The sequence below is a fragment of the Nipponia nippon genome, unplaced genomic scaffold (assembly GCF_047370975.1).
Source record: "Nipponia nippon isolate SJK-2023a ecotype South Korea unplaced genomic scaffold, ASM4737097v1 scaffold_7, whole genome shotgun sequence".
NCBI lineage: Eukaryota > Metazoa > Chordata > Aves > Pelecaniformes > Threskiornithidae > Nipponia > Nipponia nippon.
The window spans coordinates 10926905-10940312 of record NW_028262391.1 but is presented as its reverse complement, the minus strand read 5'-3'; the positions used below and the strand labels follow the sequence as shown (position 1 = coordinate 10940312).

The following is a 13408-nucleotide window of genomic DNA, read 5'->3' as shown; positions in this document are numbered from 1 at the left end:
GACCATACATAAACTGCCAAAGTCCAAAGTTACCAACTCATGGGAACACAGCAGGGCACCGGGCTGATGACCTCAGTTATCACGCTGCAAGGCTTAAACTCGTACAGTTACTTTGGTCTCTTCCCTTCTCTCAACTACTGCTTTTGGGAACTAACCCAGAGTCTCACCCGGTTGGCTACACATCTGCTAAATTTATTTCTGGCAAGACGATTATAATTTACTTAAGGAAACATCCTCCTTTAGGCTAAACTAGGTTAGTAGAGATATGTATATAAGATAAAATAGCATTTAAGAGAAATACTGTCACAAATCAGAGTAATGAAAGAGAAAAAATTCTAGATTAAAGAACCCAAAGTTACTTTTGTACAAGTAAGGCATAAGGACATAAATAATTTTTAATCTTCAGGCCTTAGATGGATTTTAATGAAATATCACTCAAGCTTTGTCCTTTCCTTCCTGAATACCTCTGCAAGGCAGAGGCATGGAAGTAGCTGAAACAAAGTCTACCCAACTTTGCTGTCCAAGCCCTGTGAAGGGAACAGAAACTAAAATTGCCGTCAAGGTCCTTGCACGTGTCTGGGACCCAGGGTCTCCCTGATGTTTTCTAAAGGCTTTCCTTAAGACATGGTATACTTTTGCAAGTATTAAACACATATTCCTGCAGCTTTGAAGAAAGATGACTTCTCTACTTGTGTTAATGACACACACACAGATAAGTAAAGGTGAGGCTATTAGCAAAGGCAATCCACTTCTCTTCAGAGCTAGAAGTCTGGGCTAGAACAAGTTTAGTTTGGGGATGACTGTAGGGAGAGCGTGCTGGTTAAACCCAGTCCTCAGCTGAGGAACACGGCTCTGCTGTTCCTGCCCCCCAGTTCAGCGGCCCACCTGCGACAGCCGCCCCTGCCGAGCTCCCAGTCCCTGCCTCACCAGCGCAGCCCGGTTTGGAAGGGCTGGGAGAGAGGAAAGAGCACTGGAGCAGATGAGCTCTCTGCTTACACAGCAAAAAGGCTGGGGGGCTCTGCGAGCAAAAGACAACTCAGGGGCGGAGAAGTGGGGTCGAGAACCCAGTGATGGGAAAAAAAAAATCTCCTGCAACAACCAAAAATCCCTTTCTACCGCTGCCCAGCTCCATCAACGCCCCGGCTCTCCCAGTCTTGTAGTTATGGAGAGTCTGCCCGTGCTCCCAGAGAGACGGGCACTGAAGCACTCCGCGCCGCCCCAGGGCTCTCCCCGGACTCCCCGTTCCCGCTAGCCCAGTCAAACGCCCGTGACAACGCCAGGAGCCAAGCGGCAGCGCCTGCCCCCGGCACCCGCAGAGCGGGCGGGAGAGGAGGCAGGCGCGCAGGGAGGGCCGGCGGCAGCACAGCGGCAACCGGCGCCCCGCGGCGACAGCGCCCGGGCACCCGCGCTCCCGGGCCCCGCCGCTCTCCAGCCACCGGGGACGGGGCGAACCCGGGCGAGAGAAGCCTGAGCGCTGCCGCAGGGAGCTCCGGGCGGGCACTGCCCCCCGCTCCCCCGGCCCGCACGGCAGCGGGGGCCCGGCGGCCGCTGGCCAGGCCGCGCTGCCCCGCACTGGCGGGGCCGAGCACAGGCCGGGCGGACGGGCGGGGGCCGCCGCCGCCGCCAACCGCCGTAACGGCCCACCCGGGCCCGCCGCCGCCCCCCGCCTCACCTCTGCCCGCCGGCGCCGCCCGGCTCATCCCGGCCGCCGCCAGGGCCCCGCTCCGCCCCTCGCCGCACGCCGGGCCGGAGCTCGCTGCGCCGGCGCCGCCGCGTCAGCCCTGCGACGGGGCGGGGGGCAGCGGCCGGCGGGGCAGCGCGCCTGCGCCCGCCCGGACAGCAGGGCCGCGGCGGCGGCCGGCGGGGCAGCGCCTGCTTTGCCCGGCCCTCCGGCTCCCCCCGCCTGCTCTTCGCCTCCGGGAGGCCCGGGCAAGGCCGCGGGGGGACTGACCGGCCCCCGCCCCGGGGCATCCCTGCGCGGCGGTGGGACGTGCGAGCCAGGGGTGCAAAAAGGCGACAGGGGCCTTTCCTCGGCCCCTTCCCCGGCTGAGGGCGTCCCTTGCGGGCAACGGGGCCCGCGGGACCCCGCAGGCCGCGGCTGCCCCCTCCTCCGCTGCACACCAGCAATGGCCGCAGAAATGAGGAGTTTAAAAAAAACCCAGCCTGACTTTTTAAAATAAACCGTTAATTAATATCTCGGTATATTGATGTGTTTCTACAAAAACTCCAATTGAAAACATACTGTCGTTACTCCGGCCTCAGCAGTCTGGCAAAACGGCCTCTCCTACAAGGAAAGCTGCAGGCAGGGCTCTCCCAGGCCGCGGCGGAGGCAGCAGGGTTTGTTTCTCTATATGCTGCCTTTTCTGGGCTGTTAAACACCTCCGTACCACGGTTCCTCTGCCTGAAGCGTGGGGAAGAAGATACCGGCCACTTTAACTGCTGTGCGGTGGTGTACAGAGACACCACGAACACGGGAAGTGCTCCAAAACCATTGCATTTTTGTTGCTGGGTGGAGAAAGGTTACACTTCCTCTCACTGGGTAGCCCCTGTGAGGAGAAGCTGAAGGAATTTCTCCAAATAAAAAAAAAAAAAAAAAAGTCAGTAAAGCAGGGAAGACTGGGAAACAGCCACGATGCATCATTTTTGTTACAGCTCTGCACGAGGTGAACTATTTTGTGATCATGCAGTATCCATTAGGCTGTGCGTTCCTCCAGGAGTTGCAGTATCCAGGCCATGCGTTGTGAAATGCTATAACAAAGAAATAAATTGGAAAAAAAAGGAATAGAGAAGACAATGGGGTGATGCAACAAACAAAATGGCAAAGTCAGTGCCAAACTAAGAGTTGCTGGCTTTTATTTGTTTGTTTGAAAAAAGTCCAGCCCAGCTCCCTCGTTAAACGCAGTGCTTTCCTAAGCAACCGTTTGTTCTTCTTGCACAGTAAATCCAGCCAAAGACGGGCTAAGCGGTTTCAGAGCAACAGGATGAGTCCTCTGGCCTTTATGAAACACACAGTAAACAGGGTGCACAAGGCAATGCTCAGGCTGTGAAGTTAAAACAGGAATATAATAAATGGAAAGAGAATTCCTCCCCCAATCCATCAGAGAGCTGCAGTGCGCTCTGGCGCTCTGTATGTAACAGCACCTCTGCACTCAAATCGTGGCCTGACCCGGGCGATCATTAGTACAGTCTACGCCAGGCACTTGAGACACATAAATGGGAGCCCAAGTTCACGAGATCCTCTTAAAAAATCATTATTTGACTTTTTAAATGTGAGGTTTTATGAGCCTTCTGGTTTTGCCTATGAGGATCAGCCTTATCACACGTTCAAGCTTCCTCTCTATCCACGAGGGCTGGTAGCAGATCTTTAAAAACTGGAAGCTGAGACTCTCAGATGAGTAAGATGCCCGTAAACACTGAGGCTTTATGGAATGCGTGAAAGACATGAGACTTGTGAAAATTAATAAATAAATAAATAAATAAAAGCCAGACTTGGCAACGCTGACAGAAAGGACTGAATACCAACTGCATTACTGTAACATTTTTGTGGCCAAACTTGCAGCCTCAATGTTTTAATGATGGCAGCCTTTACTGCATTTAACAGAAGCCTGGATTTGATTCTTTCAGAATAAAAGGGCTTTTTGAATGCTCTGTAAAGGCAGTTTCCTGACTTCATTGATCGCTGACACAAACACCAGAACTAAATCTCCTACATCTTGAGCTAAAGCAACAATCCCATTAATTTGGACAGCAGTGAGCTTGTACAGGAAGCAGTTGCTGGAAGAGGACATGTAGCATGAGCCGAACCAGTTGGCTGCTCTGCGTCTCGTGTCGCCAAGGAAGAACAGGGCCAAGGTAAATCTCCATATAACCATATTTTATTTGGAGGCTGCTAACAGCCATTCTGAATTCACGAAAGAATGCGAATAGCCACATCAGGAAACTCAGCAAAAGATTATTCAAACTGGCGGGGTTTAAGAAGGAAAATTAAATTTGTTCTTTGTTGTCCCTGCCTATTTTTCCACTTCTGAATAGGAATAAAATTAAGGACTGCTCCAAAGAGCTTGCACATTCCTTCACATAGCTTCAAGTTGTGATGTAAAGACTATACTGGCAGAAAGGTCCGTACATCTCAGCACATGCTTGTCAATAAATACATTGAAAGGATTGGTGTTAAATTGCAACAAAGTAAAAAAGCTTTTAAAAAGGTACATTCACAGCAGGCGGACTCTAACCTGAACGCAACTACAGACAACGGAGTGTGGCTACTCTTTGGCCCGTACTTCAGGGAGTTTGAAGTTTCTCCAGGCCATAAGAAACTTCATGAGGTTAATCCTTCTATAGCACAGCAACACAAGGGGGAAAGAATCAATAATGCAACAGAGATACCCCAAACTCCCCTGTGAGGAACCATCCCCACTACGTAATCTTGCCTCTGTACTTTCAGCCCTGCCCAGTTACTGAAGAGAATCTCGATCAGCCGGAGCAGCTCTGCCCCTGCTGCCGACCTCCCCGTGGCCACCCCACACGCTCACACTCTGCCTATGGTTCTGATGCCTCCACCCCTGCTTGCTCAGTTCGTCCTCCCAGTCAAGGACAAGCGCACAGCAGCTCCCGAAAAAAGATCACTTCAGTGTATCTCAGAGCTGAATCTCCTAAAATTTAAACATTGGCTTCTATCTCACAGTTAACAAAAAGTGTCATTTCTTCTTCCCTCAAATTCAATGGACTTGATAAAGATTAAGCTTTATATCGCTACAGCCATGTACAAACCTCATTTAAGAGGCTGCCAATTTTCCAGCTGCTCATCTCACTACATCCCAGTTAGCCCAAAGCAAGGGCTGGCAATATAACGCACGCAGCAAACTCTGAATTGGATCTGCAAAGTAACTTGATTAAAAAAAAAAAAACAAACAACAACAAAAAACCCACAACATTTTAAAAGCAGACTTCTCATAGCTTGTTTAGAGTGTGCTCCATGGCCTGCACAATTCATCCAAGGCAACTTCTGGCAGAGGTGGGGGTGAGGGGACCTCTGACATTTCCATTACTGCAGGGTGAGTTTTTCAGTTCCTCATCTATGATTATAACCCAATTATATAAATACAGATAGAGCTTTTAAAGTACAAAAGCACCGCTACTCGCACATTTACTCAACTGAATTTAAAATACCTGTACTTTCATAATTACAACATTGACAAGGATTTCAGAGGGAAGGCTAATTTTCTTGAGGGAGAGAGGACGCTTAGTGATTGAGGATGACATCTATTAACATTAACATTCTGCTTCACCACAAACTCCTAGAGCGAACCTCCTTGTATCTGGCGTTTCAGGACAGTGCTTCACCCCACAGTGGCCACCAGCGCTTGCTGGTTGGAGGCTGTTACCTCTCTAGCCCAGGCTGCAGGGCAGAAAATACTTCTGTTCCCTGTCCACTTTGCATGCAAGTCAGAATAGCTTGGGCCACCCTCACCGGTGGTTTGAGTGAAGATACCCCGCGTTGTGCTGAAGGATGAAGAGCCAGACAGCCCATCAGCTCTGCTGCAGCACTGATGACTGCCCTCAAACAGGTGGGAGTAGTAAAGTCTCAAGCGATTCTTGCAAAATAGACAAGTCTCCGAGTGCTTCTCAGATCTCACTCTACAGGACAACGATGGGGCTGCTTCCCTGCCCTGCAGGTGTGTTTTGAAAACAAGCAGATTAAAATCAACAGGCCCCAGATAAAACTGTAAAAGGGACTGTGGCGGTGAAAGAAAGGCACCTCTAACGTAGTGTTTAGCATTGGACTTGGATAGTCCAGGATGATATGTTGCTGTATGTCTGCACAGACCAGAGCTCACTGAGACCACGAACAGGCTATATTTGAACCAGCTATTCCAGGCACCACAGGCAGTCATGGTACCAACACAGTGCGGGCTGCGGAGCCCACTTGTGAAACCGAGAAAATATGCAGGTAACTGCACTTTGTTACACTCTGTAACTCACCGAGGCTGCTAGGTAATTTAAAGCTAATTCGAGGTACATTTCTACATGTTTAGTTAGGCAGTGAAACCAGCTGGGGAAGTTTCTTGCCTCCAGTCACTCTTTTTCACTCCTGTATCTCTGCTCCCTGCCACCATCCCTCCAGGTGTGCCAGTACTACTATCTGTGAAGCTCACTGTAAACTGAATGCTTGAAGTGATCCACATGGGGGGAAAAAAAAAAGCAGCAATACCCAACAGTTTTTCTCTGGAGTTGCACAGGGACAACTGGAGGCAGGGGCAGGCTGAAGCGGTCAAGGCTGGAAGGGCAGGTGGGAATCCAGTTAGCCACCAGCAAAAATGTACATGGAACCCCAGTCTCAGAATGCCCCATCACTGCTCTTGTAGTGAACAACAACCCTTAAACACGCATAAATGAGGTTCGTCCAAATGGTGTTACAGAAAGGATAAATGTGGTCTCTTTCAACCGACTGCCAATATTCTTCATTAAAACATGTTGGCTGTGTTCTCTCTAACAGTGACACACCAGGGGCAAGATCTGGAAGAAGGCTGCCTCCTGGAATCACTGCTGATGCACAGCATCCTACTGGTACATTTTGTCTTTTGCTTGGCAGCCAAACGTGGGACTTTCTTTTGACACTGTGCTGCCTTTCACTCATATCAGATTGTGAGGGGTTGTTTCATCAGAAACAAAAGAGTGAAATGGAATAAGGAATAAATTAGAAGCAGGACAAAGCTGTCACTGCAATTCTTAGAACATGAAAGAAAAAGAGGTAAAAACCTCCTGCAGCAGATTTGATTATCAGCTTCCCGAAATGATACCATTATTTTAATTGCCAAACTCCTTCTAAAGCAGTACATAGCTACAGTCATTGCAGCACCAGAATTGTACGTGGAGAAGGATGTAGAACGTGCAGCATAGGACAGAAACAAGGATGTTACAGTCAGTGAAAATCTTCATTATCAGGAGAGGCTGGAGAAGCTGAGACCATCTTCAGAGAGAAAGGGAAGTGCTGGAGGGGCCTTCCTACATATTTTCAGATCAGTGAAAGGGAATTGTGTTCATGCATTTTTCTTAGCCTGGGAGAATCAACAAGGAGAAAGTAAGATCGAATGGGGAGTTCAAAATGAAGTAGGCAAGGATGTCAGCCTTTTCCAGTGTCCTATCAAGACATTCATGCAATATCATCTGGAGCTGCTCTGCTATATCTAAAGCTTCTGAAAGATAATGAACTTTGTTTTTTGAAACATAATGAACTTTGCTTTTCAAATCAGAACTGACAAATAAAATAGCTTATTCATCTCTACTCAAAAATTACTCCAAGGAAAGAAAAGCCAGGCAATTTATTGGAGACCTGGCACTTACAGAAAACGTTTCTGATGGCAAGTTTGTTATTCGGACATCTACCCATTTTTTGAGTTGAAGTTAGAAGCAAAAGGGGAATGCCCCAAGCCGAACTAGGGGCCATTCCAGCTTGGGAACTACCATCTTGTAGACATGGGCATGGTTTGATTTAGGTATTTCAGGAGATGTGGCAGAAGACAAGTACTCACTGTTAGCCTCTGCTTCAGAGACATCAGTTCATTCTGTGTCCTTGACATTTTTAAAAGCTAGCAGATAGCATCCTGACCACATGGAGGGATGTAAAAGTGTTCAGAAACAACCTCTGATTCCTTACAGTCCCTGGAGGAGCTACAGAAAAAAACATATCCCACTGCCAAAAGAGCTAAACCTCTTTAATCTCATCTGTATAATGAGTGTCTTTAAAACCATTGTAAACTCTTACAGTCAAATGAGAGATTCCTGTGCAGGGCTGAGCCCCAGGTGAATAACCAACCTTGTTAGCTTGAAGCATCACTTGCTAGCATTTGAAAGGTATCCACTGTGGCTGGCCATGACTAGTGACTGTAAGCACTTGAATTTCAAACGGATAAATGTTGAAGGTTTAAGCACACAGATTATTGCTAATGGCTGAGACTAAAAAGGGAAAACAGGGTTCATTAAAGGATTCCGTATTATCTTTCGGTACACAAAAAAACCCTACAAATACTTAACCAAAGCAAAACCTGTGCAGTGTTACTGGAGTTATGCTAGCACCAAGAAACGTCAGGGATCCTACTGTGCTGAAATTTATTGTGGTATTAACCAGAACTGACTCTGTAAAAAGGAAACATCCAGTCTGACCTTGCTGCCAGGATTTCTTCTGAAACGAACCACAAAGTATGTGCTTCTCCAGTGGCAAGTCATCCCATCTAGATTAGAAGAGGAATCTTCAGGTGAAGAAGCCGTTCCTTCTCCATTCGTTATGGACAGACACAGGCAGCTTCTACAAGTTAAAGCTGAGGGAGATGAATCCTGCCTTTAGTGAGGAACACTTTCTTCCCTGACTAACTTATCATCAAAGACAATGGAGAGACATCCTGATGCAGACTCGACAGCTCCCAGAGTGGGGATGTGATAGGAGACTGCAGGTGGTAACCTCTGAATCCAGAAGATACCACCTAAGGCAGGTGTTTACCCTCATGTACAGCACAGTCACTGGCAGAGCCCAGCCAACCTCTGTAGCCAGACAATCCCCTTTTTAAAACCAGAATTTCATCTCTCTCCTGGACAATGAGTATTTTCTTGCATTATGAAAACATTATGCCTATTGTTTTGAACAAAATCCTGACACATTCTTATTTGACCTAGTTGAGATTTTTAGTAGTTTCTCATATTTCTGCACTGCAGTGCTGTCAATACATACCTGCAATAATGTTATAAAGTTCAGAGGCTCAGCTCGCTTCGAGAAGGGTAACTGTAAATATTCCTGGAGACTTTTCTGGACAGTGATCCAAATCCTGCACTTGCTACTTTTCTCTGAATAGGAGGGAAAGATGTTCATTTAAAGCATGTTAGATAATTATTTTAACTTACATTTCTTGAACACTTATTTGTCATTCACAAGATAATGTGAATATAAATATTATAAAATGTGTTAATTTGGTCAAGATTGGCTTAAGAAGAGCCAAGCACTGATCGCAGCTAGCTAACGTGTTAAACTGGAATAAAGCTGGATTAACTAACAAGAAGACAAAACCCAAACTACTGCAGATTCACCCCAGTGACCTGAAGGCTAAATATCTGCTCAATAAAGATTTTTAAAGTTACTACATTTCTGACTGTTGATCAATTATTCAACTGCAGTTCCAGAGGACATTCTTCACTTTCCCAGATTCTACTAAAACTTAATAAGTATAAATAAATGAAAGAAGTAAGCAAATGAAAGACTTGAGTTGAGCATCTTAGCAAAATACACTAATGGCTAATTATTGTGCAGTCCAAAAAGGTGCACAGCCATAATGTGTTCAATAATATATTAGAGAAAGTTCCTGTTGCAGTCAAACAAAATCTATTGTAAGGGATTTCTAGATAGACTGCAATTAATATAACTTACAGGAGGTCTTTCTTGTCTCTGGGATGCCAGGCCAGCAGGGCATTTTCATCCAGTTCATAGTCAATGACTAGCTGCTGCTTTTGGTTACCGTCTAAGCCCCACCAGTGAAAGTTTCCTTGGATGGAGGCCTTGGCCACTGGAAAGTAGCAGGCAGTTCTTTGGGCTTCTGTGCCACTTTCTTGGCCGGGTGATGGCACTCTGATTTAGGAGAACAGGTCAAATGGTGCAGAAAACAGTGGGAACTGTGATATGTTTTCACACAGGAGAACCACAGAGTAAAATAATGCCACCACCAGGAATTGTAAACTCAAACCTTTTGTAATTCACCTGGTCTTTAAGCACAGGTTTAACTGTTTTGTAGAGTTCCTAATACAAACAAAACACATTTGAGCGCATTTTTCACAATACAATGTCAAACTTCCTCTTAGGAAGAGGAAGGAATCTCAGAGTTTAGGACTGGGACAGCCTCATTTGGCAACGTACTGCGATTTAGTTCGCAGTTGGTAAAACTGGAATAATAATTCCCCAGCCAAGGGGGGATCCTGTAAAGATGAACATGTTCTGGGTACTCAGCTAGCAGAGAGATCATGACTGAATGCACAGCTATCAGAAGAGCTGGAGAGGATCTTGCAATGTTATCTGGTCCACCCCCTTGCCCCAATGTAGGATCAAGGTAGGTGATTTCTACCCTATCCTAAAATATATTTACACGTGCCCTCCCCAGTGTGGTGCCATTTCTAGATTTAATATGGATATCCTCTTTCCAGGACTCACCTGGACCAACAAAGCTTTGTCATCACACCTTCCCTGTAGCTGCTTGAGATTCTTAAAGATCATCTCTTCTTTATCATTACTCAGAAGTTCTCAAACAATTTGCTCCCATCAATCTGTCAAGGCAAGTGTACTCAGCTGAGATATGTCAAGCAAGATCTTCTTCCTTTTCCTCCTGCCTATCCTTCCTGGGTGGTCTCTACATATAGACAAGCTTTAACTAGCTGATGCCTTCAAAATGCAAGTCCAAGTCTCCATTAAAACTTGTCCCCTTCACTGTGAAGCTAAATGAGTTGCAAAGCCTCTGGAAGGATAAGGCCTTGACTGCTGGAGTTTTGCAAACTGTGCATCCCTTTGATCCCTTTCCCAATATGCAAAACATACTAAAATTCTCTCCTGGATTTCATTACACATAAAAAGACATGAAAGTGCAATTATTCCTTACTCATCAACAACTACCCACCAACCCTAGCTCCAAGCTAGACCATTCTGGCTACTTCAAAAAACGGTTTTGAAATTTCCATTTCCAGATTGCCCTGGCAGGTATAACTGTGACTTTGCAAACAGCTACAGCTGTGTGTGCTAATTGCTTTCCTCTAAATTATTTATGAGACACTTTTGACTGATGAGATTTCTCACAACAGCATGTGCTAACCATTGGCAGTGGGCTCCTGAACTAGTGGGAACTCCATCACCTGCCGAGGTGCAGCACAGCCAGCTGGTAGCAGGCACCGCGTCCCTGGCAGCCTGCGCGCCGAACTGCGAGGTCAAGCTCTGCCTGCTTTCATCTCCTTTTCCAATAACTGCTCAATGGGAAATTTATGTGTAAGCATTATATCTGCCCATAACACACGCCCTTTACTTTTGGGATTAGATCAGAGAATACTGGAGACTGCCTGATTTAGATAAGGCAGAATTTAGGGTGTCAATGACCTGTGGAAGACAATCCATTTCACTAAACAGGGCCTTTCGAGCTCTGGACCCAGATGCAGTAGGGGGTCTGTAAAATGCAATTAGGAAATCTAGAAATCAATAGGCTTAAATTCACCACGTAGGAGGTAGCAGCTTTACCAGAAAATTTTTACACGACATGTAAACTAAAAAAGAATAGAAAGCACAGCTATAGACAGTACAAAATGCTTATCATGAGACACCACTTACCACTGCTTTTTTTTCCTGGAGGGCTTATCACTGCTATCCAGCTAAAAACTACTTAAAAAGCTATAGCTAAAGGTAACCATAAGCCCTGTCAGTTAAATAAAAAAACTAGTGTTCCAGGGACCAGCAAATTATATCAGTATTTTTCTTTTCCTTTTCAGATATGAATAACTGATAGGGAGAAGCAGTGGGAACCAGGCTGGCTAGAAGAAAAACCTCATGTCTTGAGTTGCAGGAGCTTGACAAGGAGCAGCCAGAAGAATGAAGCAAAGCAGCCTGTTAGAATTACTGCTCACTATTGGTGTTTTTATTACCTTCCCAGGAGGCTATAAAGGTTGCTGGGTGAGCAACCAATGTGACATCTTCATGAGTTTCACAGCTGTGTTTAAGAACTAAATTTAAACAGGATTCCCAGCCAAACTGTGGATGAAATTGTGCGTTAGACCTTTTCCTAAGCAGTATTTTTGCCCTGCCCATCCCACAAATTTTAAACAATTTGAATTAACCTTGTGCTCATTTTTTCTACAGATGCCAGAAGATTCACAATGTTTTCTGTACGGAAGTCTACTGGCCCCAGATACAGGGGTTCAGACAGGAAAAAAAGGGTGCCAAAGAGGGGCCATGTTACCCCTCAGAGGCGAGCTGGTGTTTCAGAGCCAGGTCAGATATTCCTGAGCCACTCCGCTCAGCACAGCAAAAATACAACCTGAATTGCTGTGGGAGGTGTGCAGAGGATAGCACACCATAATCCAGCTGTGCACAAGGTCAGGAGGAGGAAGGCAGGGCAGAACGTGCAGTTGTCCTAAGAGCACCCAGAAGTTTCATCTCCTGGCTCCCTTTCTCCCTTGCAGTGGAGATGGCTCTCTGGCTGTGTCCTGTTCAGTGGGTGGCACTTGGGAGTTGAAACAAATGTCCCAGCTTCCAAGCATGCTCCCTCAAAGAGATGGGCCACACAGACTCCTTGTACTTCCATGAAACAGCAGCCTGGTGTTAAGGAAATGGGTCCCCCCCCAGAAGAAGAGGAGGAGGAGGCTGATGTTCCCAGCCACCCATCACAGATGCAAAAGGAGACAGGACAGAAGGTATCTGTCTGGATCTGACACAGACTAACAGCATGGCGCAGGTAAGGCTAGGAAGTCATTCATGCCTCATTTCTCCCACCTGTAAATTATTCCTTCCCCTTCATCCCCACTGGTGCATCATTATGATTGCTCAATTAATTAACAGTTTAGAAGAGCTTTGAGACATTCAGATGGAAGAGAAAGATTTTTTTGTATTTCTGCTTCTCCAAAGTTGCATGCATAAACACTGAATTTTATAAGTCCTTTGCTGAGGATGAAGAATTACCTCCAATTTATAGATGAGTAAGTTCAACCATGGAAATGTTAAAGCACACGTTTTGATAAACAGCCTCAGGTTCCAAGATCTCACTTTCTGAGTGCCCAGCTACTCATAAACACAGCTTGACTTTCAGAGGGCTAAGCACTCCCAGTCCTAAGTGTGAACAGCCACAAGTGAAGGCATTCACCCACTGAAGATCATGTGCTCAGGATCCCAAATCAAGTATCTCAAAGCTCAGCCCGCTCGAGAAAACCTAAATGGAAACGTACCCAGGAAAACCTGAATGGAAGCAGCACGTTTGTGCGCTCTGTCCGCCACACCACACACAGCACACTTGTGTTCGGCTAGAGCTTTGGAAAAGCTCCGTGCCATGGCGGGACCAGAGCAGGTGACCAGACTTTCGGAAACATCTGTCATATGGCTCTCCAGCACAGCGAGTCGCAAATGAACGTATTATGGGAGTGGGAGTTTCCCTGACCAAAACGATTAAAACTCTCACATAAAAATAGAATGCTGAAAGGAAATCTGCCCATTCTGCACTATTATTATTTTTAACAGAAAACCCAAGTTCCTGTCAAAAACAAGAAAATAGACAATTTCCAGCCAGCTTTAATGGGAAGATCTTTTGAAATGCTCAGCCATCTGTCACAGTAGGAGTGCTTGTTGTTCAGCCCTTCTGAAAAACTTGGCCCTTCTTTGGGAACATGGTGCTTTTCAAACTCT

General features: G+C 46.3%; 1 long non-coding RNA gene across 1 annotated transcript; it reads right to left on the bottom strand.

The window, feature by feature from the left end:
- Window positions 1-8216: 8216 nt before the first annotated feature.
- Window positions 8217-9610, bottom strand: LOC148050809 (uncharacterized). Its single transcript, XR_015700410.1, has 3 exons — window positions 9416-9610; window positions 8726-8838; window positions 8217-8318 (listed from the first exon to the last, which is right to left on the bottom strand). It is a non-coding gene; the product is annotated as an uncharacterized LOC148050809 (long non-coding RNA).
- Between the last annotated feature and the right edge of the window lie 3798 nt (window positions 9611-13408).